We start from the raw sequence: 26172 nt of genomic DNA, 5'->3' as shown, positions 1-26172 counted from the left end.
TCTGTTGTTCCGTGTCCAATTCTAACTGTTGCTTCTTGACCTGCATGCAGACTTCTCAGGAGGCAGGTAAGGTGGTCATGTATTCCCATCTCTTTAAGTACTTTCCTCAGTTTGTTGTGATCCACAGAGTCAAAGGCTTTCACATAGTCAGTGAAGTAGAAGTAGATGTTTTTCTGATGAAATATCATACTCTGAGGTAAAACATACAAAAACACTGTTATTTTCTAATTTTGATTTTTGTACTCATGTTCAGTTGCTCATTCATATCCAACTCTTTGTGACCCTTTGGGCTGTAATCCACCGGGCTCCTCTCTCCATGGGATTCTCCAGGAAGAATACTGGAGTGACTTAACCATTGCCTTCTCCAGGGGATTTTCCCAGCCCCGGGTTAGAACCTGCGTCTCCTTCATCTGCTGCTTTGCAGGCAGATTCTTTATAGTTTTCTTAAAGGGAGTTAGTATTTTCAAATATAGTTAGACAAATTAAATATTACATGTGTATATTTACTTGTCATATAAATTTTAAGTAAATTTGGCTTGTCGTGTTTTCAAAAAGAAAGTGAGCTCAAGTTCCATCTCTGTCACGTACACTCTCTGAGATCTTGGATAAAGTACTCTCTTCTGTGAATCTCTCCTGTATACTGTGGGGCGTATGGCAGAGGCACAAAAAGTCTTCTCTGTTAGAAGATCCAATCAGTAATTAAATAAATAAATATTTAGGTATATATTTAGGAAAACTCATGTGTTCTTGAGTAAAGAGGTTTGAGATAGTGAGTCTGCCTCAGAGTTGGGTTTTTCCATCCATAACAGGTTAAGGAAAGAACTGAATGAACTTTTTGAACACCCCAATAAAATTCTGAAGACATATAAGCCATAATTAATTTGAAGAAGTATCAGAACCAGAGTATTGAAGTGAAGATGTTTAAGAGGCAGTAGAGGATAAAGAACTAAGCCAAAGAGAAGATGGAAAATTTTATTCACAACATGTTTTAGGCAGTAAAATTAAATAGCATGCTTTTCTCAAAATGTAAATGGATTGTATATCAAAAGATTTTGTATTAGTTGTTCAGAACTCAGACCACATTTTCCTTTAGGAACCTTGTTATACATGACTTTTAGATCACAGGCTAACCCTTCAGTTTTAGTGTGAGGTCAGAAAGAAGTGCTTTAAGTCCTTAGAGAGCTTGCATATGTTATTATATTTATTATTTTTAAAATACAAGATTTGTTACTAAATCTTAATTGGATCTCTCTTTCTCTCTCTCTCTCTCTGTCTCACACACACACACATATGCACAGCTTTTTTGATTTCTCTTGAAAATTCACCTTTGTCAGGGCTAATACTGCATTCCTGTGGAGCAAATACTGGGTTATGCAAGTAATCTGATGGTGTTTAAAAGCCACCCCTTTAGAAACTTTGCCACAGTACCCTACAACTTTCTTTTGTTTTTCACCTAACTGCTTTACAGATGATGATATTGTTAGCTAACATCACTGACTCTGTGAACATGAGTTTGACCAAACTCCGGGAGACAGTGATGAAGGACAACGAAGCCTGGCATCCTGCAATCCATGGGGTCTCAAAGAGTCAGGAACAACTTAGTGACTGAACAATAACAGGCTGCTTTATACTTTTATCTTTGGATATTTTGTTTGTGATCCTCATGATGTATTTCATGTTTATCATATTATTCTTTCTAGTAGTATTTGCCTTGAAACCTGTCCACTACATGCAACAATTTTTAAAAGTGAAACATGCCTGGATTACAAATGAGATACCAGGAACAGACTGTGTCTCATTCTAGTGGGTTTGGATTTCCCTACCCAGCCCCCTTGTCTTCTGCTGCCTGTGAATTCTTGCAGAACTTCACTTCTTTCTAACCGTTGGTTGCTTCCTTGGTCTCTGAGTTAAGACTGGAGGATGAGGGGAGGGGATGCAAGATTGTGTATTCAGTAGGAACTTTAAATCTGCAGGTCAAGAGAAAGGTGTAGGCTGATAATAGCATCACTTGCAGCAAGTTATGGTTATTACAAAAACCAGAGTGCAGATTAGGAAAAGAAGAGGACTAGAATGAAGTCTTGGGAAACTAACATTAAGGAAATAGATAGAGGAAGACTAGGAACCAGCAGACAATGAACAAAGGAGGTCTGAGAGAGAAGAGCGGAATCAGGAAAGAAGGGTGTCATGTAGGCCAAAAGGGCTTCCCACGTGGCGCTAGTGCTAAAGAACCTGACTGCCAATGCAGGAGACATAAGAGATGTGGGTTCAATCCCTGAGCTGAGATGATCCTCTCGAGGAGGGCATGGCTACCCATTCCAGTACTGATACCTGAAGAATCCCATGGATGGAGGAGCCTGGAAGGCTATGGTCCATAGGGTCGCAAAGAGCTGGACATGACTGAAGCGACTTGGCAATGTAGGCCAAAAGTAGAGTTTTAAGGTGGAAGGAATGAAAAAATAAGCTAAATGAATTAGAGAAGTTAAGCAATCTAAGAATTAAGAAGTCACATTTTGTTTGGTCAGCTAGGAGGTGATTCCTATACTGATGATGAAATGTTTAGCTTCAAGGATATGAGGATTTAGTAAACCTTTGACCGTTTGTGTGAATGTATTGATGTTAAAAGGATGGAATGTTGTTCATTCCAATCTTAGTAAAATTCTTTTATCATGTTAACAGCATCATAGAAAACAATAAAATGAAGAACAGTAACTTGTTGATAAAAAGAAATAATCATATAGATGAATTATAATTAATTATACTTTGGAAAAATATATAGAGTTATCATCTAAACTGGGACACTTTTGAGAAGAAAAGAGCTAACTTTTAATAACTGAATTAAGTACAAATCTCATCTATCCCAGGCAATCTGGAATGGATGTTAAATCTGATTATATAGATCACATTTTTTTGAGTGGTCTGTTCCAGACAGTGAGATGAGTTCTTTACTAGCATATCTGATTAAATGAGTAAGGGTTTCAGTTGCCATCATAAGCAATTGTTTCTTTGTAAATACTGAATTTACTAACAAAATTGTGATATATAATTTTGATGTCTGTATTGACCTTAACTCTATATTAAAAAAAAAAAAAGATGGTACCCATTATACCAAATTGTGTCCTAGGGAATGGGGAGATGAAAATGATTAATGTATAGTTCTAATTGTTAATAATCTACTGGTGGATTTGAGAGAATCTGGGAACAAGAGTAAAGTGTCATGATAGTGTAGTTTCTGAAGACCCCAACTAGTATTTTAGTACATTATTTCTGTATTTTTTAAGGTTCAGATTATTGTGTCTTTGAACAAGGTAGAGTTTGCTTTTTGTAAAAAGTTTTACCAATGGAATAGATAAGGTATAGTTAACTACATAAAAGTGTGTTTTTCTCTATCATAGAAAGTATATTCTATGTGTATGTGTATATATATGTGTGTGTGTATGTGTGTATATATATATATATAGAGAGAGAGAGATCAATTCTTTATATCTAAGGAATGTATATCGATATCTTTAATGGAATTTTAGTGGAACTCACACTATATTCTGTGAAGGGTCTGGCATATTTCTCTGACACATCTGGTAGATATGTGTGGCATTAATTAGCATAGGTATTGCTATAAATGACATGTCATTCCAGGACAACAAAAAGTATTTGTTACTGATGTCAATCATTCACCCTTTGTCAGTTCAAAAGGCTTCCCTAAAGGAATGTTCATTGATCTTGCACTGATCCAAAATACAGCAAAACCATTTCTGTGTTCTTGAAACTAAAGTAGAACTACCTATGTCTGAAAAGCCATATGGAAATATTCATATAGAATGTATGTTGATAACCATTAATAGTAAGAATATTGAGTTAGGCCAAGATTAGCTGATCTTTCTAAAGCAAAGTATACCAGTTTTCTGTAGTCCTAAAATCTAGCCTTGAATGAGTTTTCTCCTTCAGTAACATTAATTTTTGATAGTCAGATTTCTGTTTGTTTCACCAGAAGTAATTTTGTGATATTCCAGGTAAATGATTGCAAGTACCGCTTATACCGGTTAAAATCAGCAAAGGCTCACACAAGTACCAATTTGTGATTAGATGGATGACTTAAAGAAATGCTTCTGCCCACATATATTTTGTTTTTTGTATTTAGCAATTGTGATATAGCTATTAATTGACTTCATTTGTTTACTATTTTGCCACTATAGTTTTTTTTTGGGGGGGGGGGTAATAATCACAAGTGTAATAGTCTTAAATTTCTGAGCAGAAACTGACTTTACAGTGCTAGCAGACATGTTTCCCCCAGCTATATTTTATTTCTGATTTTCTCTAAATGTCCCTCCTACATTCTAATTTATTATTTAATGGAAAGCAATATGAATGACTTTAAGATAAGGCAACAGTGTGTGATCCAAAGTATGGCACAAGTTGAAGACATTTATCTTAATATTTCATTTTAATGAGGCAGAAAATATCCATTATTAGAAAACTGCAGTTTGATAAAGTTTGTAGAATACAATTAATTCTCTTAAAGTTATGAATTTTCATACCACCAAAGGTCAAACAATCATGCATTATGCTTCTGTGTTCTTGTGAAAGTAAGATGTATTGCATTTTTACATTGTATAAATTCCTTAGAGAATTAACATCAAATCAGATTTAAATGTCCTTGTGTCATATACTTTAATTTGACCAACATTCTGTTAGAATAGCAGTTCCCAACCTTTGTACCATTTTCACAGTTTGTACTCTAGATTTCTTGCCCTGCCTACAGATTCTTTACTGTCTGTTTCTGGTCTGTCTCATGCTCTTGAAATCATCTTTTTTATTATTCCATTAAAATTTTTCTAAATGGATTTTCCTTTACACTTTTCTAATCATCCTGTAATTCTTTAGCCCTAAGACATTAAAATGAATGAGTAAAAATATTTGATACCTAATCGTCTCTGCCAGTCCATGCAAACTCATGGATTTTCAAAATTATGTTAAAGTCTTTTAAAAATACATTTGAGCAGGCTTTTGTAGTCATTTGGATTTTGAATATTAATTTTCTCTTGCTATGCTGCTTAGCCATAAAAATGAAAAAGAAGATAGATGTGGGTTTCTTTTAGTGGTGTTAATTTAAACTACTTGATTTATTTATTATAATATTCAACAATGGCGATTCCTATTTTCTCTGTTCACTTCAGATCCAACAGAAAATAATGAGAAACCCCCACCCCCAGCACAGTAAGAAAAAAGTTTGATGCATTTTGTAATAATTGATTAAAAGTATAATTTCCCCCTAGATCAAACAAATAATAGAAGTCTGTTGAAGCTTTGTCCTGACCTATTCTGGAAGTAGAAGAATACCCTGGAGAAAGAAGCATTGTAAGCACGAAGAATAAAACCCCTCAATCCTGGGAGAGAGAATTAAAGTCTAACCCTCCAAATGTAAGTCATCTGTACTCCATGTTTGCCATCTCTGTTTTTGTGGCTGCTCAGGTGTTAGTAGAAAAATATGTGATGACAATATTCTTTGCATTTGTTTTTCTCTACAAAATATACATTTCTTTTGGTTGGTAACTTAAATTTGTATTTGTGTTAATGTTTTCTAACTAAAAAGGTGATGCTTTACAATAATAACATTCAATGCAAAATGGATTAATTTTAATTTTATCTTCTGGCAGAGAACTGTTAAGAATTTTGAGAGTATTCTGATGAAAAGAAGGTAACTTCCTTTGATTTAATATGTGCATTTATGCCATTATAATCCCTTGATGCTCTAAACTTTGATTCCTTCTTTTTCTTTTATATTTCTTCATATCTGAGAATAAGACTATCTTAATATATCTATTTAAATCCACCTTTCAGTAAGAGAGACAGTAAGTCCTTTTTTCACTTTGCATGGTGAAAATGAATTGGACTGACTTTGTATCTGTACTATAAAAATATATAAATTTTGTCAGCTTAGTGTATTGGAAAGACTGATTTCCTGTTTTGTTAGGGAGAACTTAAAACATGTCTGTTAATGATTTTATAGAAACAGAATTCAGTTGCTGTTCAGAAATTGGTAGAAAGAATGATGACTAAAAGCAGGGCTTGTTTTAGGAAAATTATTTGGGAAGAAATTTCTTATCATCAACACCTTTATATGGAAAGTTACCTCATGTATCATCCTTGCAATAAGGCAGTTGATATGTGATATAATGTCTTAACTGCCAGAAATTTGACTTTTGTTTAATAATTGATTACCTTTTTCATTTGTCAGTGAAAAGACTCAGTGATAGTGTATTGTTTTCATTTTAAAAGGTCCAGAGTATGCAGTAGATAATGAATACTTATTAGTGTCAAATAAAACCAAATCATAAATTCTCCCAGTTATCTCCAAAATTTAAATATGAGTCTTTACAGATTTTGAATGTGATATTCTTAACCACATAGCATCTGACAAAGTTGTCAAAGTAGTCTGCAGTGAGAATTCATCATTTCTAGGTTCACGTTTAATATTATTGTTTGGAAGGTCTGATAGAGCCAGGAAACACTGCGGCCATTATTGACATTCTATACTTGTGAGTTAGAAATCTTAATTTTAGTACAAACTATGTTCAAGCTGGTTTTAGAAAAGGCAGAGGAACCAGAGATCAAATTGCCAACATCCGCTGGATCATCGAAAAAGCAAGAGAGTTCCAAAAAAACATCTATTTCTGCTTTATTGACTACGCCAAAGCCTTTGACTGTGTGGATCACAATAAACTGTGGAAAATTCTGAAAGCTTTGGGAATACCAGACCACCTGACCTGCCTCTTGAGAAACCTGTGTGTAGGTCAGGAAGCAACAGTTAGAACTGGACATGGAACAACAGACTGGTTCCAAATAGGAAAAGGAGTATGTCAAGGCTGTATATTGTCACCCTGCATATTTAACTTATATGCAGAGTACATCATGAGAAACGCTGGGCTGGATGAAGCACAAGCTGGAATCAAGATTGCTGGGAGAAATATCAATAACCTCAGATATGCAGATGACACCACCCTTATGGCAGAAAGTGAAGAGGAACTAAAAAGCCTCTTGATGAAAGTGAAAGAGGAGAGTGAAACAGTTGGCTTAAAGCTCAACATTCAGAAAACTAAGATTATGGCATCTGGTCCCATCACTTCATGGCAAATAGATAGGAAAACAGTGGAAACAGTGGCTGAGTTTACTTTTCTGGGCTCCAAAATCACTGCAGATGGTGATTGCAGCCATGAAATTAAAAGACACTTACTCCTTGGAAGGGAAGTTATGAACAACCTAGATAGCATATTGAAAACCAGAGACATTACTTTGAAAACAAAGGTCCATCTAGTCAAGGCTATGGCTTTTCCAGTAGTCATGTATGAGTGTTAGAGTTGGACGGTGAAGAAAGCTGAGTGCCGAAGAATTGATGCTTTTGAACTGTGGTGTTGGGAGAAGACTCTTGAGAGTCCCTTGGACTTCAAGGAGATCCAATTAGTCCATCCTAAAGGAGATCAGTCCTGGGTGTTCATTGGAAGGACTGATGTTGAAGCTGAAACTCCAATACTTTGGCCACCTGATGCGAAGACCTGACTCATTGGAAAAGACCCTGATGCTGGGAGGGATTGGGGGCAGGAGGAGAAGGGGGCGACAGAGGATGAAGTGGCTGGATGGCATCACTGACTTGATGGACATGAGTTTGAGTAAACTCCGGGAGTTGGTGATGGACAGGGAGGCCTGGTGTGCTGCGATTCATGGGGTCGCAAAGAGTCAGACACGACTGAGCGACTGAACTGAATTGATGCATAAAATATAAGTCCTAGAAGTTCAGTTCACCATTTTTCATCATTGAATTAGAATAGACAATTTAGAGAAAGACTACAAATATTAGTATTGCTTTCAGGACATAAAGCAATTACTTTTCACTTAAAACTTTTTTATAACTGAAAATTGTGAGGAAACTTTAAAAAGTTATTTAAATTTGATGGGTCTGTAGTAAACCATTTACTGGTTTGAAGTTGAAGAATTGGAAAGCATTATCATTCACAGAAAAAAAATTCTGGTCTTCTGCTCTACGGCAATGAAAGTATAATGTATAGCAACAGTAACATGGTTGGATCTCCTAAGGATAATGTTGATTAAAAACACCCAAATCTAAAAGAATAAATACTATATGATCTCCTTTATATGAAATTCCAAAGCTAGACTTTGGTGTTTGGGGATGCAGGAAGTGATTATAACAAAAGTAAAGATGATGCTTAAGTTCCTCAGTCGTGTCCAACTCTTTGCAACCCCGTGGACTGTAGCCTACCAGGCTCCTCCCTCCATGGGATTCTCCAGGCAAGAGTGTTGGAGTGGGTTGCCATTTCCTTCTCCAAGTTCAAGATAGGTGGTCGAAATTGAGGTGAAGGTTCCTGGACCTTCTGGTGTATCAGCAGCTTTCTGTTTATTCACTAGGCTGGTGGTTGCATAGATATTTGCTTTATACAAAATCATCAGTGAGAAACTAGATGATTCTCTACTAAGATTGCAAAGTAAAATGTCCCCTCTTAAACATCCTATTCAGTATCATACTGGAAATCCTAAGTAGTAAGCTTTAAAAAAATGGAATTAAAAGACATACAGATTGGGGAGGAAGAAACACAGTTGTCTTTTTGCAGATGACATGAGTATTTATGTAGAAAATCCAAAAGATGATTACAATATTGTAGATTACAACAACAATATTAGGAAAACTACAAAATTCTAATGAAAGAAAATCAAATATTTAAATGGAGAGATATCCCATGTTCATAGATAGACATACTCAATATGGTTATAATGTCAGGTCTTATTAACTTGAAGGTTATAGATTCAACATAATCCCAGTGAAATCCCTGTAAGTTATTTTGTGAATATTGATACACTAGTCCTTAAGTTTATAGGGAAAGACAAAAGACCCAGAATAGGAAAAAAAGAGAGCAAAGTCAGAAGACTAACATCGCCTGACGTCAAGACTTTGTTTAAAGAAAAGACCCTGATGCTGGAAAGATTGAAGGCAGGAGAAGGGGACAGCAGAGGATGAGATGGTTGGATGGCATCACTGACTTGATAGACATGAGTTTGAGCAAGCTCCGGGAGTTGGTGATGGTCAGGGAAGCCTGGTGTGCTGCAGTCCACGGGTTGGCAAACAGTTGGACATGACTGAGCGACTGAACCGAACACAATCAAGACAAGATGGTATTGACAAAATAATAGATCTTAGTAACAAACACTAAAGATCCTAGAAGTAGACTCACACAAGCACAGTCAGCTGATCTTTGACAAATGAGTGAAGGCAGTTCAGTTGAAAAAGGACAGTAACTTCAAAAGTGGTACTGGAACAACTATTTGTACAATTATGTGCAAAATAATAGACACAGAACATATGCTTTTTATAAAAATGAATAAAAAATGGATCATAGAGCTAAGTGTAAAATGTAAAACTATAAGACTGCTGGAAGGTAACATAGGAGAAAATCTAGGGGATAATTTTTTAAATAAAATACCAAAAGTACAATCCATGGAATAAAGAAAAATTATGTTTGATAAGTTGCACTTCATTAAAACAAAAAACTTCGATTTTTGAAAAGACATTGATGAGGGAATTGAAAGACAGGATACACACTGGAAGAAGATATTTGTAAAAGACCTATCTGATAAGGGACTTGGTATCCAAAATAAACAAAGAACTCAACAATAAGAAAACATATAATCCAATTTAAAAGTGGGAGAGAGCTTTAGAGGGATCTCACTGAAGATACTTCTGATTGCAAATAAGCATATGGAAAGATGCTTGGTATTTATTTCATTAGGGAACTATAAAATAACAAGATACCACTACTTGCCTATTAGAATGGCTGAAATTCAAAATACTGACATCATCAAATGCTGCCAAGGATGTGAAACAACAAGCAGCAAGGACTCTGATTTGTTGTTGGTGGAAATGAATACAGCCTCTTTGGAAAATAATTTGGAGTTTATTATGAAGATCAGCACACATATAGTCTTCACTACTATGTAGCCCAGCTATTGCACTCCTGGGTAGTTACCCAAATGAATTGAAAATATGTCCATGAAAAATTTGCACAATGTTTACATAAACTTTATTCATAATTGCCAAAACTTAGAAGCAAACAGAATGCCCTTTACTAGATAAATGGATAAACAAACTGTGATATAGCTAGACAATGGACTGTTAATTCAGTTGATGAAAAGAAATGACCTATTAAGCCACAAAAAGACATGGGGAACTTTAAATGAATATCACTGAGTGAGTTAAATCATTTGTAAAGCCTACATACTGAGATTCCAGCTATATGACATTCTGGAAAAGGCAAACTGTGGAGACAGTAAAAAGCTCAGTGGTTGCCGGGGGTTGAGGAGAGAGAAGGACAAATAGGCAGAGCAAAGGGGATCTTTGGGGTGGTGAACCTATTCTGTATGGTTCTTTAATGACGGGTACATAGCATTATGTATTTGTCAGCTGTATAACTGTGGAACTATACATCACAAACAGTGAACCCTAGTGTGAATTCTAGACTTTAGTTCATGACTATGTTTTAACATGGTTCATAAGTTGTAGCGAATATACCACAGTACTGCAAAATCTGAATAATAGAAGAAACTTTATGTGTTTTGGAGATGGAGAAGACATATATGGGAACTCTGTAGTTTTCAGCTGAATTTTTCTATAAAAGTAAAACTGTTCTAAATAAATGAAGGCTTTGCTTTAGATATGTTTTTGCATGTCAAATATAATTTTTTAAAAATTAAGAAAGCAATCTCAATGATTATGTTAAGTAGAATTCTGAGAAAAAGTGAGATAAAATCATATTTGATCTGTCTACTCTGGATATTCAAGATTATTAAAAAGATAGGGTTTTAAAATCATTATTTTCTGATATCATAAAGCATTTCCTGGAGAGCTCAGCTGGTAAAGAATCTGCCTGCAATGCAGGAGACCGTGGTTCAATTTCTGGGTTGGGAAGATCTGCTGGAGGGTGTTTTACTTGGGGAAAGTGCTAATATCCATATAGGAAGACCTCTGTGCTTGCATATATTTAGTAACTTTTTATGACAACTTATGTAGAATAAACTTGTCTTAAGATAGTTCAGTTTTGAATTTAAAAAAATAAATATTTTTTTTTTTTACCCCAAACCCATATACCCAAAACCCATTCTGCAGTAAAGAAATGATGTTTACTCAGTTTTTTGTAGCTTCTTAAAATTTAATGCATTTTATGCAGTGGTCCATCCTCCTGAGACACTTAAGTGGGATTTTAGTTTGTTAATTTTAATGTTAGCATGTTGTAAAAGAAATGAAAAACAGATGCACTTTGTATTCTCTCTTTGAATAGAAATTTTCAAATGTAGTTTCAGTTTAAAAAGTACCAGATATATTTTTTTTTGCTAGTCTCTAACATTTTTTCTTGCTTTTCTTTTTTCTTCCTCCTTTCCTCTTTTTCCTCCTTATTTTTTCTTTCATTCTCAGTATACTCTAATATTTAATGTTCGAAGGAATGAGTATAATCTTATTTAACTAGTTGACATTAACAGAAACCAGAACTTATTATTCATAAAACTGAAATTTAAAATCCCCCTTTTCTTCAAACTCTGGATATGGCTAGGCTCAACACAAATGTCTAGGGAGAATGCATCTGTTGCTATTGCATTTTTTTTTTGTTTCCCTGAAAACTTGGCATTTGTAAAATATCTTTGATTTTGATTTGTCTTGGCCAAAACCCAGATTACCAGGGAATTACATTTTTAACATATTCAACCAAGAATTATCTTTGTAACAACTTTTCCTTTGCCATATTGAAATTTTGGGAATAAAATCAGATTTTGTTTGAAAAACCAGCTATGCTTCTTCATAATGCCAGAATGAATTTTCTTCTATGTTAAAGTGATACCAAGCAGTACTAAAACTTACTTTAAGCATACCATGGAAGAAAGATCATTTTTGCATTTGACACACCTGGGTTTGTTCAGCCATGTATTTTTTTGTATTGATCTTGGTAAGTTTTATATGTTAAAAAAAATGATTTTCATATAGGGTTTTGTGAAGATTGAATGATCAAACTTTAAAAATACCTGGCACAGAATAGGCACTTAATAGTATAGATCTCTCTTACCTTTTCTATGCATGTAGAAATGTTTGTTTATATATATGTGTGTATGTTTTCATGTATGTATGTGTTTATATATTTCTCCATCTCTGTCTCTATGTATAGCAGTGTTCAATACATAGTGATTTATTCTATTTGTTAAATTCTGAAGCAGATAATTATTCTGGGAAGGATGTAGTTCCATAATTCAGGAAATATGGTTTCTATCACCACATGGAAATACTTAAAAAGTTATTATTTCTTTGTGGCCTAGTATTTCTGTAACTTTATATTAACCTACCTAGAATATTTATAAATTCTTAAAAGAAGATCTAAATAATATTTATGTTTCTTTTACAAATTCCCAGCAGGAAATAGAGGAATTTTTTTCTCCTTCAATGATATATCAGAGGATGATATATAGGATATATATCCTACATTTTTGGGAAGTTCAAAAAGATTTGCTTTGGTCAATTTGAGAGGCTATATAGGAATATGGAAAACAAGATAATTTATTTATTAAATGTCTGAAAAGAGACATATCAGCCTTAACAAGAAAAAAAAAATACCAAGGAGGAGTTGAATCTTCCTGAAAAATTGATATTCATGGGATTTAGTTTTCATTAGATAACCAAGCACCAGTTTCTTAGGGCAGCTTTTTACAGCTGTCTTCCTTACTGATTTGAATCTTTGTAAGATAGTAATTCAACAAAATGAGGTGTAATATCCATGTTCTCTTACAATGATGTAAGCTTTTTTGCAAAAGCAGTTGTTAATGTCTTAAGAAAGTAACCCACCTGAATGTGTCTTATGACTGCTGAATGACTCCCTAGAATCTTAATGAATGGATTGCTCTCAGACCCTCAAGGGAGGATTTTAACAAAGAAACAGAATGCTTAAATGAAAGGCTAAAACCCATCCAGCTATGTACCTTATCACAAAAGCCTGACCTCTTGGTTTTAAGTGCTTATTATTTTTTTAAAAAGGTAAACTAGTTAAAACTTTTGTATTCCTGTATATCTCTTCTATTTTAAGATAGTAAAGACAAAACCTTTTAAACACAAAATAGATGATAATCTCCAAATCCATTTGAAGGATTAATTACCCTTTTGAGTCTACTTCCAAGATAATGATGCAAAGTAATATCTGAAAAAAGGGACTGAATATTCCTGGGATGAATGACCCTTTTTTAGTGGGTATGTGGCATGCTGTGCTTATTCACTCAGTCATGTCCTGACTCTGTGACCCCATGGACTGCAGCACACCAGGCTCCTCTGTCCATGGAGATTCTGCAGGCCAGGATACTGGAGTGGGTTGCCATGCCCTCCTCCAGGGGATCTTCCCAACCCTGGGATCAAACCCAAGTCTCTTGCATTGCAGGCCGGTTCTTTACCAGCTGAGCCACCAGGGAACCCCAAGACTACTGGAGTGGGTAACCTATCCCTTCTTCAGGGGATATTCCTGACCCAGGAATCGAACCAGGGTCTCCTGCATTGCAGGTGGTTTCTTTACCAGCTGAGCTACCAGGGAAGCTCTTAGTGGGATTATCGATGATCTATTTATAGTTTTGTGGAGGTGATGATTCTACCCATGCAATTATCACTTAAATGCTTCATTTTGATTATAGCCCAATAGAACAGTATGAAAGCAACATAGTGGCCTTGGGGATAAAATATATAGTTTGAAGGTGTATTTTCTCCTAAAGATCATTTCTGCTGAACTCTCTTAAATGTTCAATAATTTTTATTATTGTACAAATTAAAAGGACCAACTTATCTTTTTGCAAATAAGACTGTACTATTTTTCAATATAGAGAGTATATTTTAGTAAATTTTTTACCTAAATAAATGGCCATCCACTATCTCAGATACTTAAGCTATATATATATAAAAGCATTTCTTGGTCAGCTGATCTGGGTAAATTGATTAAGAATGTCTTTCTCTGAAAATTGTTTTAAAGATTCTCTTCACTCTAGAATCCAAAGTGGTAACTTTCTTTAAGATTTTTATTTTAAAATTTTGTGGACATGCACAAGATAACACAGTAAGCACTCACACATTCAAATTTGACGTATGTGAATATTTTGTTGTATTCAGATCTGTCTTTCCTGTTTTAAAAATACAATACCACAAATAAAGCAAAAACTGTGTACTCTCTTCTTATCTTGTCTCTCTCTCCCTAGAGGAATTTACTGAATTTGGTGTTTATCTGTATTCTTATTCTTTTTTGTGATTTTAACGTTTATGTGAGTGGCATCATATTAAATCTGCCCTTCTGAAGAAGTTTTGCTTTCAAAAATTATGTTTAGGGGCCTTATCCATGGCAATAAACACAGGTCTGATTTCTTAGGTTTTTTAAGTTAGCAATTATTAAAGTAAATATTGTACATTTATGAGTTTTGCAGTTATATCCTGAAAACTGCAGAAGTTATATATGTACACTGTGGTGAATTTTCACAGAATGGACAGATCTGTGTAATCAGTACCTAGCTAAAGAAATAGCACACTACCAGGTCTCAGAAGCTCCCACTCAGAAGTTACTATCCCTCCCCACCCCTGCCAGGGAAACAGTATTCTGACCCCTAACACATAGATTAGTTTTGTGCTTTGGAACTTGATATGAATGGAATCATTTAGTACACAGTCTTTTGTGTGTGTCTGACATTTTTTTGTTAATATTAGGTTTACATTCTTCCTCCATGTTGTGTGTAGTTAAGTATCTATCCTGAGTGCTATATAGTATTCCATGATGTGAATATACCACTGTTTGTTTATTTCCCCTTGACTTTGGGATATTTGTGTTGTTTTCACTATTGGGACATTTGTGTATGTCCTTTTCATGTTATGCATATCTGTATAGCTTGGGGGAGAAGTTTGTATGATAAGATATCTACATCATCCTGTCAACTCAGTGTCTGTGCCTGCGCGTAGTTGCTCAGTTCAGTTCCGTTGCTCAGTCGTGCCTGACTCTGCGATCCCGTGGACTGCAGTACACCAGGTCTCCCTATCCATTACCAAACTCCCATAGTTTACTCAAACTCACGTCCATTGAGTTGGTGATGCCATCCAACCATATCTTCCTCTGTCGTCCCCTTCTCCTCCTGCCCTCAGTCTTTCCCAGCATCACAGTCTTTTTCCAGTGAATCAGTCCTTCTCATCAGGTGGCCAAAGTATGGGAGTTTCAGCTTCAGCATCAGTCCTTCCAATGAATATTCAGGACTGACTTCCTTTAGGATGGACTGATTGGATCTCCTTGAAGTCCAAGGGACTCTCAAGAGTCTTCTCCAACACCACAGTTGAAAAGCATCAATTCTTCGGCACTCAACTTGTTTATAGTCCCAATTCTCACATCCATACATGACTACTGAAAAAACCATAGCTTTGACTAGACAGACCTTTGTTTGCAAAGTTGCTCAGTTTTGTTGGCTTAGTTGCTTAGTCATGTCCAGTTCTTTTGACCCCAGTCCAGTATTCTGCCTGGAAAATCCTGTGGATGGAGGAGCCTTGTAGGCTACAGTCCATGGGATCGCAGAGAGTCAGACATGACTGAGTGACTTCACTATACTATACTATGGACTGTAGCCCACCAGGCCCCTCTGTCCATGGGATTTTCTGGGCAAGAACACTAGAGTGGGTTGCCATTTCCTGCTCCAAGCAGTCTTCTTGACCCAGGGATTGAACCCAGGTCTCCTGCATGGGCAGGTGGATTCTTTTACCACTGAGCCACCTGGGAAGCCCATAGTGTCTGTATCCTCGGTTATATTTATATAGTGTGACTGTCAACATTAGTAGACACTGCCATGCAGTCTCATAAAGTTTATATCCCAATTTACTGTCCCATCATCAATGCATGACGTCCCATCAACTCATGCATCAATGTTTCTCCATATCTTGCCAACACTGAGATTGTCTTTTTTTATTTGTTTTTACCATTGTTGTGGATAATACTTAGGTTTTAATTGCTCCAAACATTCCATGGTTTGATTCAAGCATAGTTATTTTAAAATCCTTCTTCAGTAAATGAACAGTTCAACTGTTTTCAGTTTTTTATTATTCCAAACACTAATGCAGTGAATGTATCTGTATATTTCTTTTTGTGTACATGTTTGAGAGTTTTGTTAAGGTTGTAACTTGCAGTAGAATATCTGAGTTTTATAATACTACATCTTTATTTTACCAATGTACTGCTATATGTCTCTCTAATTGAGTTATATCACAAAGTGATTATTTTTGTTTCGTTATAAAACGTACTCAAGTACAGAGTATAAATGTTGCTTTTTTTTAAGAGCATTATGTAAAGCTTAGGGCCAGATGATTTGGGGAAAATTTAATGGGGAGAGATGAAACATCCTGCACAGCTCCTAGCATATGGATTAAGTAAGGAGCTTCCATTATTATTGTTTTCACTGTTAGATTAAGCATATTAATTATATTGCTTATTAATTAATTGATTATATTGCTGCACAGTGCTCATTCTAGTGTCCATTACAAGTCATGAGCTAGCCGGAAGAGCTCAGTTAGGAGAGCATTAGACTGAAAACCATTACAAGTCATGTAAGCTCTCCCACCATACATTTAAAGTAGCTTCTTTCTATCTTTCAAATTTATTTACTAGAGTTCTGTTTTTACCTGTATAACAAGAGTCATTGCATATATTTTGTCTTGATGTTTGATCACCCAATGGCATTATATACTGAGATAGTTTGGAAAGGTTATGTAATTTGACTGATAGATTTACACACTCATGCTATTCTGATTGAAGATTTGATTCTAAGCAAAGTGGCGAATCGCAGCCAACATTCGCTTCGTGTCTCATAGATGGAAAATCTCATAGATGGAGGAGCCTGCTTAGGCTACAGTCCATGGGGTCGCAAAGAGTTGGACACAACTGAGCAACTTCACTTACTCCCATTGAGTTTTATTAACGTGGCATGTGCTTTTATTTTATAGTTTTTAGTCAATGATATGAAGATATTTATATTTTCTGTTCAATGTAAGAACAAAGTTAGTATTGGTAGGATGACCAAGTGAAAGTCGCTCAGTCATGTCCAACTCTCTGTGACCCCATGGACTATACAGTCCATGAATTCTCCAGGCCAGAATACTGGAGTGGGTAGCCCTTCCCTTCTCCAGGGGATCTTCCCACCCCAGGGATCGAACCCAGGTCTTCCACATTGCAAGTGGATTCTTTACAAGCTGAGCCACAAGGGAAGCCCAAGAGTATTGGAGTGGGTAGCCGATCCCTTCTCCAGTGGATCTTCCCAACCCAGGAATCAAACCAAGGTCTCCTGCATTGCAGGCAGATTCTTTACCAACTGAATTATCAGGGAAGCTTAGGATGACCAAAGGAAGACCTTTAATCTCAAGTCTTAGGTTTGACCCTTTTAGTGAGGTAGGTCAATATTTTTCTTAAAGAAAGAATTCAATTAGTTTATCTGTTACCACTACTTTAAAAAATAATTTCCATTTCTCTCTTTGCCCTTCCCCCCCAGGATCCTTAGTTAATCTTGCTCTAGTCAACCTCTAGTTTCTGTCTTCAGATGAGAGATGAATTTTGCTACACATGGTACTCTCTCTCCCTCGTTTTTCACTATAGGTATTGACAATCTTCTCTCTACCAACAAGTGTGTTTTGAACTAACAAACCAAATTTCAACTCAAAGTTTCATGTTGATTTTTCAGAGTAAACTCTTATTACAGGTACATTTTAATTGAGCCCTCAATTATTGCCAGCTTCTTAATTTTTCAAAAACCTTTTCACTGAACTGGGTCTTAGAAGCCTTGTGCAAAAGAAAATTTTAGCTTTGTTGTGCAATTTAAAAATAGCATTTCTATTGTGTTCCTGTTTTCTTATGGTTAAAGTGATCTGAGATTAAGTTTGTCTTATTTTAAATCTAGTTATATTTGAATTTAAATCTAATATATCATGAATTGAGGTGTTTTAAGAAATATAATTTCTCAATAGTTTCATTATAGAGATGAATGCTGATTAATATGATGGTTAATGAAAATATTAAAATCAGTAATTTTTGTTTTCTATTAGATTTTAAGAATCAGTGTGACAAGATGCCATTCTGTTTTCCACTCGGTACTTTTCATGCAGTGTTGTATAATTTTCTGTATACCAGATTCAACCCTGTGTCCCTGCTGCTCAGATTATTGCTGGTGCACAGTCCACATTTAATACGTATTGGATGAATGAATTGATTTGGACTTTCTCAGAAAGGATATTGCCCTTTACACTGTACTACAAGGTGACTGGAAGCTTTTGCCTTGAAGTGCAATCCTTTGGAAGACCCCATTGAAATGAAATGAGTATGGATTATAATAGATGAGCAGTTAGTATCCTCCTGTGTAACAGGAATAACACCCCAGAAAAAAGTTTCTCAGAACTGATGACAAGTCCCTCCTGTAACACAGCATAGTTTTCTGGGTTTGCTCTTTTTATAACTCAGAGGAACTATATTTGGCTTAATTAACAAAGATCATTTTCTTCAAGTCCCACCTTTGAATTAAAAAAAGAGAGAGAAAGTAAACTATGCTGTGTTATAGTAGGTACTTATTTACCTTAAAAAATCTAAAAATGTAAATATAGTAGTTTCTGAGTTCACTCAGAGAGAGGCAGGGCTATTGTCATCAGCTTTGAGAATTTTTCCTGGAGTGTAATTCCTGTGTAATTTCTCTTCTGCATTTTTTTTTGACTCCTGGAACAATTTTCTTTTCTACAAGAGGGGACTACATGATTGAATAATGTACTGATTGATTCCTTGAACAACTTTCTTTGAAGATATGTGTTAGACCATGTAGTGCATACAAACATGTGTTGTCATGTCTTGTTTGGTGTCACCCCTTCAGCTAGGATCCTTTTCATGGGCTCATAACTTTTTATTCTTGTATTGTCACTTTATTAGTACTTTGTAAAGGAGTGGATGTAATTGCATGTGTTTAGACAGCTGTGCATGCAAAATGCCGTGCTGGAGGAAGCACAAGCTGGAATCAAGATTGCAGGGAGAAATATCAATAACCTCAGATAGGCAGATGACACCATCGTTATGACAGAAAGCAAAGAGGAATTAAAGAGCCTCTTGATGAAGGTGAAAGAAGAGAGTGAAAAAGCTGACATAAAACTCACCATTCAAAAAACGAAGATCATGGCATCCAGTCCCATCACTTCATGGCAAATAGTTGGGGAAACAGTGGAAACAGTGACAGACTTTATTTTCCTAGGCTCCAAAATCACTGCGTACAGCGAATGCAGCCATGAAATTAAAAGATGCTTGCTCCTTGGGAGAAAATCAATGACAAATCTAGACAGCGTGTTAAAAAGCATAGACATTAATTTGCATTCAAAGATCCATGTTTTCAAGGCTATGGTTTTTCCAGTAGTCATGTACAGATGTGAGAGCTGGACATCTCACACCTCACATCACACATCTCACATCTTACATCACAATAAAAAAGGCTGAGCACTGGAGAATTGATGCCTTTGAACTGTGGTGCTGGAGAAGATTCTTGAGAGTCCCTGGGACAGTGAGGAGATCCCACCAGTCAATCCTATATGAAATCAATCCTGAATATTCATTGGAAGAACTAATACTGAAGCTCCAATACTTTGACCACCTGTCACAAAGAGCAGACTCATTAGAAAAAAACCTGATGCTGGGAAAGATTGAATGCAGTAGGAGAAGGGGAAGGCTGAGGATGAGATGGTTGGATGGCATCACTGACTCAATGGACATGAGTTTGAGCAAACTCCAAGAGATGGTGAAGAACAGGGAAGCCTGGTGTGCTGCAGTCCATGGGGTAGCAAAGAGTTGGACACAGCTGAGCAACTGAACGACAGCAACAGGCTGCTGTGCTTGACCAGAAGTCCCTCAATGATATCACTGTTGATAAATCTGACAGCAGTTTCTGTCCTTTGCCTTTCCTGAAATATTTAACACAGCTGACTGCTTCCTTATTTTATCAGCTTATGTTCTCATGGCATATTCTCCCACTTACTCCTTTCCCTAAGTCTCCTTTGTGAGTCTTTCCTTTGCCCATTGATAAATTTAGGTATTTTCCTGTATTCTCTCTGTATCATTTCGTTTTGTGTGTTCGTTTTTCTAGATGAGCTCCCTTACTGCCAGAGTGCTGATTGCCACTTTTAGTGTTGGGGCTCCCACTTTTGCATCTCTAGCTCATATTTTACCTCTGAGTGTGAGATCTGCGTTTACAACTGTCTTCTTGCTATCTTTACTTAAATGTCCCACAGGGATCCATCTAAAATTCAGCTCATTGTCAACTCTTGTCTCACCTATAAAAATATGATGGAAAATATGCTTCTTTTATGGTGTGTTATGTCTTACTGAATAGCAAGCACCATTATACTCCCAGTTGCCTATGTCAGAAATGTTGGATCACTAACATTGCATCACCTGGACATCTTCCTCTTCTTCTGTCTACTCTCCTTTGTTGTTGTTCAGTCCCTCAGTCATGTCAGACTCTTTGTGACCCCATGGACTGCAGCATGCCAGGCCTCCCTGTCCTTCACTATCTCCTGAAGCTTGCTCAAACTCATGACCATTGAGTCGGTGATGCCATCCAATTATCCCATCCTCTGTCATCCCCTTCTCCTCCTGCCTTCTATCTTCCCAGCATCAGGGTCTTTTCTAATGAGTCAGCTCTTCACATCAGGTAGCCAAAGTATCCTAATCTCATTAATTAAATCTCCAAATTTGATCAAAATGTTTTTCTTTTTCTACCTCCCAGTGATACTACGCTAGTCTAAAGCCTTCACTTGGATCACTGCAGTGACTACCTGTTTTACTAAATCCTTAATGCCCTTTATTTTAATACTGCCTTCTGACTCACAGGGTAGTGACTTGCCTTTAAAAAAAAGATTGGGTAATTTTTGTTTTTTTCTTAAAATTGTGCATTTGTTTTCTCTTGACCCTAGGGTAACAACTTCTAATCCAGTTTAGCTCAGCTTTGTTTGTAACACCCTAAGATGTCTCTGGTTCTCGAAAAGGATATGAGGTCAAACTTCATTTAAATAGGCCATGAAATGAACAAATTACTTTTAATTAATAGTGGCAAATATTCATTATGTTTATTTTTTCTTATTTTCTAGTTGCTTTATGTATTTGTGTCTTTCTCCCTTCAACTTGATTGTTAACTTTTTCTGAAAAAAAGCATGTCTTAGCTTTTCCTAGAATCTCCTATAATGACTGATTCTACTTGATAATTATTTTTTGGGGTACAAAATAAGTGATAGTATCTTATCTCTTCATAACTTAATTTTACAAAACTTCAAATTTTTTCCAATGGAGTAATGCAGCTAATAATTGTTTATATACACCAATAGTTGGAAGCATTAATGTTCATGGAAAATAGAACTAACTCTTCAGTATTGGATTAAATATTATCTTTTTAGAAAGAAAAATGCTCAGGTATGCATAATGCCAAGGATATGCTCAGTGAAGAAAAGCAGTTTATGTTGGATCTAGGCTAGGAGAATGCACTATTCTAACATTTAACTAGTAGGTGAGTTTAAATATCTACACAACTCTATCTTAGGACTTACTTTGCCTTTTACTTTTCATTTTCTTCTGAATATCAAGAGATATTCACATTTGGAAGGACATATTCTTACTAGCTGTAATGAGTTTTTTTGGTAAATGAATTGAATATAAACAACTATTGTGTTTGTCTTTTTTTTTTTTGTAAGAAAGATTTCAAGCTAAAGATCCTAGTCATATAATTAAAAGAACTAATCCCATTCAATCCTTGAATCCGTCTGTAGAAATAGAATTCTTAAAACATATACACAAAAGGGAATATGGTGCCTGTTGAATTTTATATTATATTCAGTTGAACTATTATACTTCTAAAACAAATTCAATTTTGATTAGGAAAATGAATCTTTTACAGGGCATTTATAAACATGTACATATTGTAGGCCATCACTGGTACTAGGGGAGTTGAGGGCAGAGAAGTAACATTTGTATTACGTTAAATCAGAGAAATAATTGCACTTGGCAGTTTTTGTTTGCAGAATGCAGGAAAGGCTGAAGGCTTTTGTACAGTTCAAAGAGCACATTCCACAGATACAGCAGTTGGTTGCCTGCAGGGATCATCAGAACTGGGGGTTGGTGGTAGAGGTCTGTATCACAGAAGTCCAGGCTCTTGGGCTGTGTTTGCTTTTTTAAAAAAATATTTGCACCTTTTTTGAAAAGTAGTTTGGAAATTATCCTTGTATAATTTAAGTATATTTTAAATATAGCACTTTTGCATCAAGTTTTAATCTGTGCAGTAATCAGATGACATGATTATTTAGTTTTTGCTGCCTCTTGTTCTCTAATCATTTGTTTTCAGATTAAAATGTATGTTCAAATGTGGAAGCATGAAACTGTTGACTGTTAAACTGTTAAACTTTGTAGAAAAATATAAATAAATTATCACAATCGTATATCAAGCCATCATTTATACAATTAGCATATTGAGCAATTTCGACAAGTTAACTCAAGAAAGCCCTCTTTAACTGAAACTATGCCAAAGGCTAGCTTTATCAGCTGGCTTGTTGAGACTTGTGCTGAATTAACTCTTTTTTTTCCTTTTCTCTACAGAATATACCATCTATAATTTCTACCATTAAGTGAAATAATACAGCTGAAAGTTCTCTGAAAACTGTAAATTGTAAAATTGATTGTAAATTAGCATTAAGTTTCTTGAAATATCTGTTTACATGATACTATTTGTGTGCATTACATTATTTATATTGTTTTGGCAAATCATATCAATACAGTTTTGTTGGCTATATTGTTAGTCTAAAAAAACCCCACTAATTTGTGATACTTTTGTTATAATTTTTGGTTTTAGAAGTCCTCAAAGCAATATCTTAACCTAAGTCTTGAATTCTTAAGAATTTGAGATAAAGTGCTTTGTTTCATCCAGATGTGTCTTATACAGCCTGTCATACTTAATTGCCAGAGGATTAGTAGTACGGTGCAAGATGAGAAATATTAACATTGGAATTAGTTGTTGGACATATTTCTGTATCCATTGTAATAAAAACGTCTTTATTTTTGCTTTTACAATTTTTCACTTTCAGGTTAAGAAATGCTTAAAACATACAAAAAAGTACAGAAACCAATTTAGCAGAATCCATGCACCCACCACCATTCGGGTTTCCTAAATGTTGCTATTTTAATGTTGTCTCTTTATTAAGAAATCTTAAAATACCAAAGGGGTTCCCTAGTAGGGCAGATGGTAAAGCATCAGACTGCAATGCAGGAGACCCGGGTTCGATCCCTGGGCTGGGAGGATCCCCTGCAGAAGGAAATGGCAACCCACTCCAGCATTCTTGCCTGGAGAACTCCATGGACAGAGAAGCCTGGCAGGCTACAGTCCATGGGGTTACAAAGAATCAGACACGGCTGAGTGGCTGACACACACGAAAGATCAAAGCCTTCCTTTTTTAGTCTTGAAATGCTCATTGCTGAACTGGTTATTTGACAGCAACATCCTAAGACTCTTAACTGATATTTCTCTCTGATTTTAATATTGGTTATTTTACTACTGGTTAGTGTATTATAGTGTCCTCAGAAAGGCTGCAGCTGCTGAGCAATGTGATTTAAAGAAGACCCAGTGGCCCTCCTGTCCCAGAATTCAGCTTTCCTTCTTATTATTTCTAGATGGGAAATTATTTTACTTTCCAATTTTTAGCTATATGACATTGGGGACTATTATTAAGCATACATACTTTCTGGAGGGAATAACACATTAAGCCATTATTAGCCATTATCCTCATCACTCAGAAGTTGGTCTGATGGAACTGGATTCCATGAGACTGGAAGAAAGAGGGTGCTTTGGGTTAGGTTTGCCTTTATGGTTTCATAGATGTGTAGAAATAAGACGTTCTAAAAGCAGTTTTCCTTCAATAAAAAATTAAATTAAAAAACAACAACAACAACAAACCCAGGACCAACAAAACTTATACTACACAAAGAGAAAAAAAAGAAAAGAAGTTCCAAATGAAAGACAACAAAGAATCATATAATGTATGGTAGCATTCTTCACTGGGGCTGGGTCAGAAAAGAGAGACAAACAGAAACATTATATGAGGTGTCTGCCTTTCGGCAAAATGAAGAGAAGACAGTTCCCATGCTGTTTAATATATGTATAAAACTGCTAAGGGAAGCTACTTTTTTGGTTTGCAACATACATCCATATAATTTTAAGTAGAAGTTTTAAAACACATTTTGCAATGAGAATATTGAATGTCAGGGGAGTTTGAGTAATTTTATAAAATGTCACTGCTAGGAAGTTAAAAATCTAGACTTTCTACCATTATGTTTATCTTTTTTTTTTTTTTACTGTTCCCTAATACTTCATATGATTCATGGCTTTCATTACCAAAGTTACTTCCTTCACCTTTAAGCTTATCTAAAGTTTACCTGATTTTTTAAATAAATGATTCTAGTCTTACACGTGCTCTGAAACATTTCCTACAAAATTCAAGAGCTCTCCTTTTGCTGAATACTTAGTGCTAACTAAGTGCATATTTTTATAGTCTCCTGTATCCCACTAACAATATATATGTGTTTGTTAAAAACTTTTGTTGGCACCTTAAGATCTGGGCCCTGGCTTATACATCTTTGGTTTCCAATTATTGCACACCCAATGAACAGTTAGTGGATGTTCTGTCACTCCTGACTCTAGATTTAGTCTGGGCCTCCATTCCCAGGACTGACACTTACCAGCTGTGTGTTATTGGGCAAGTTACTTAATATCTCTGAGCTTTAACTTTTCTCATTTGTAAAAAGGGAGTAATAATAAAGTCTCTATCTCAAAGGGTGGTTGTGGGAATTAAACCGGACTTGGCAATGTAAAGCACTTTGCTTAATACCTGGAACATAGTAAGTGCTCAATAAATGTAGCTTGTTGTCATTAGTGTTTACTATTATAATCAATTAATGACCACAGACTGAAGGATTGCCTGCCTATAGGACAACTTCTGTTAGAAAAATTCTCTAATATAAACATTTTGGTTCTGTAAGAGAGAAAATATTCTTTAAAATAAACAAATAACATTGTTCAGAGGAGTTTGACTGAAAAGAAAACACACTCAACATTTTATCCATGCTCAATATTTTGGACCTACCTAATAAGCAAAGAACCCGAAAACCCCGGTATTTCTTGCAACCACCCACTCCTCTCCAGTGCAGTTGCCTTCTAACTCTATTTGCAGTTACGGTCATTGCAGGTATTATTTGCCCTGTGTTCTTTGCCTCCAGAGGTTCTTGATAGAAATGAATTTCAATATAATTGGTTTCCTTTGTAACTCTATGTATTTTATCACATGTGTTTATAGATATTATTCCAAGGAGGGATTTATAGGCTTCAGTAAACTAATGAAAGTTCTCACGGTGCCCAAAACAGCTTAGAATCCTCACAAGATATCTAATTTATTTGCTATGGAGCACAGTTATGATGCTGTAGTAAGAATATTAGATCATGTACGCTTTGGCGTTAAAGCCTTTACATGTAGTTGGTATAAAATACAAGCTTCTTACCTTGGCTTTGAAAGACCCTCAGTAATGACTCCGGCCTGGCTTTCCTTCCTCATCTGTTGCCTCCTCCTCGCTCACTCTCTCTCCCTGGAGCCACTGGCTTTCTTTTAGTTCTTGCCTCCCTCCCTGACTCAGGTTATTGACACTTGCTGTTGTCACTGAAATGCTCCTTTCCATGCTTGGCCTGCTCTGTTTAAATGGTTCTTTCTCTGGGAGTTTTTGCTGACCTACCTCTCTAAAATAACTCCCTTTTCATCTATGCTTTTGTTCTTTTCCACAGGTCATTCATCTACTTTGTTATTGGTAACAAACATTTCATATGTTTGTTTAATGTTTTTCATATTGACTTGTGAATTCCATAGGGGCATAAAATGTGTATCTTATTCAGGCTGTCATTTAGGGTAAGGTCTGACCCTTTATAGATCAGTAGCTAGTGAATGAATGACTAACTGAATGAATGAATGAACTGGGGGTGCATGTCTGGTCTGCTGTTTTGAATATTTGAATGCATTTGTTTATTCATAAACTCATTTAT

General features: G+C 35.7%; 1 protein-coding gene across 3 annotated transcripts in view; it reads left to right on the top strand.

The window, feature by feature from the left end:
- FOXP2 (forkhead box P2) overlaps window positions 1–26172 on the top strand; it is a 630928-nt gene that overhangs the window by 75084 nt on the left and 529672 nt on the right. For all 3 annotated transcript variants that reach the window (XM_043873380.1, XM_043873379.1, XM_043873378.1), the window contains one exon: window positions 5271–5415. The gene's annotated coding sequence lies outside the window, so the exon portion shown is untranslated. The remainder of the gene's footprint in view (window positions 1–5270; window positions 5416–26172) is intronic.

The sequence above is a fragment of the Cervus elaphus genome, chromosome 18, assembly GCF_910594005.1.
Source record: "Cervus elaphus chromosome 18, mCerEla1.1, whole genome shotgun sequence".
In the NCBI taxonomy this organism is placed as follows: domain Eukaryota; kingdom Metazoa; phylum Chordata; class Mammalia; order Artiodactyla; family Cervidae; genus Cervus; species Cervus elaphus.
This window is presented reverse-complemented; position numbering and strand designations above follow the sequence as displayed.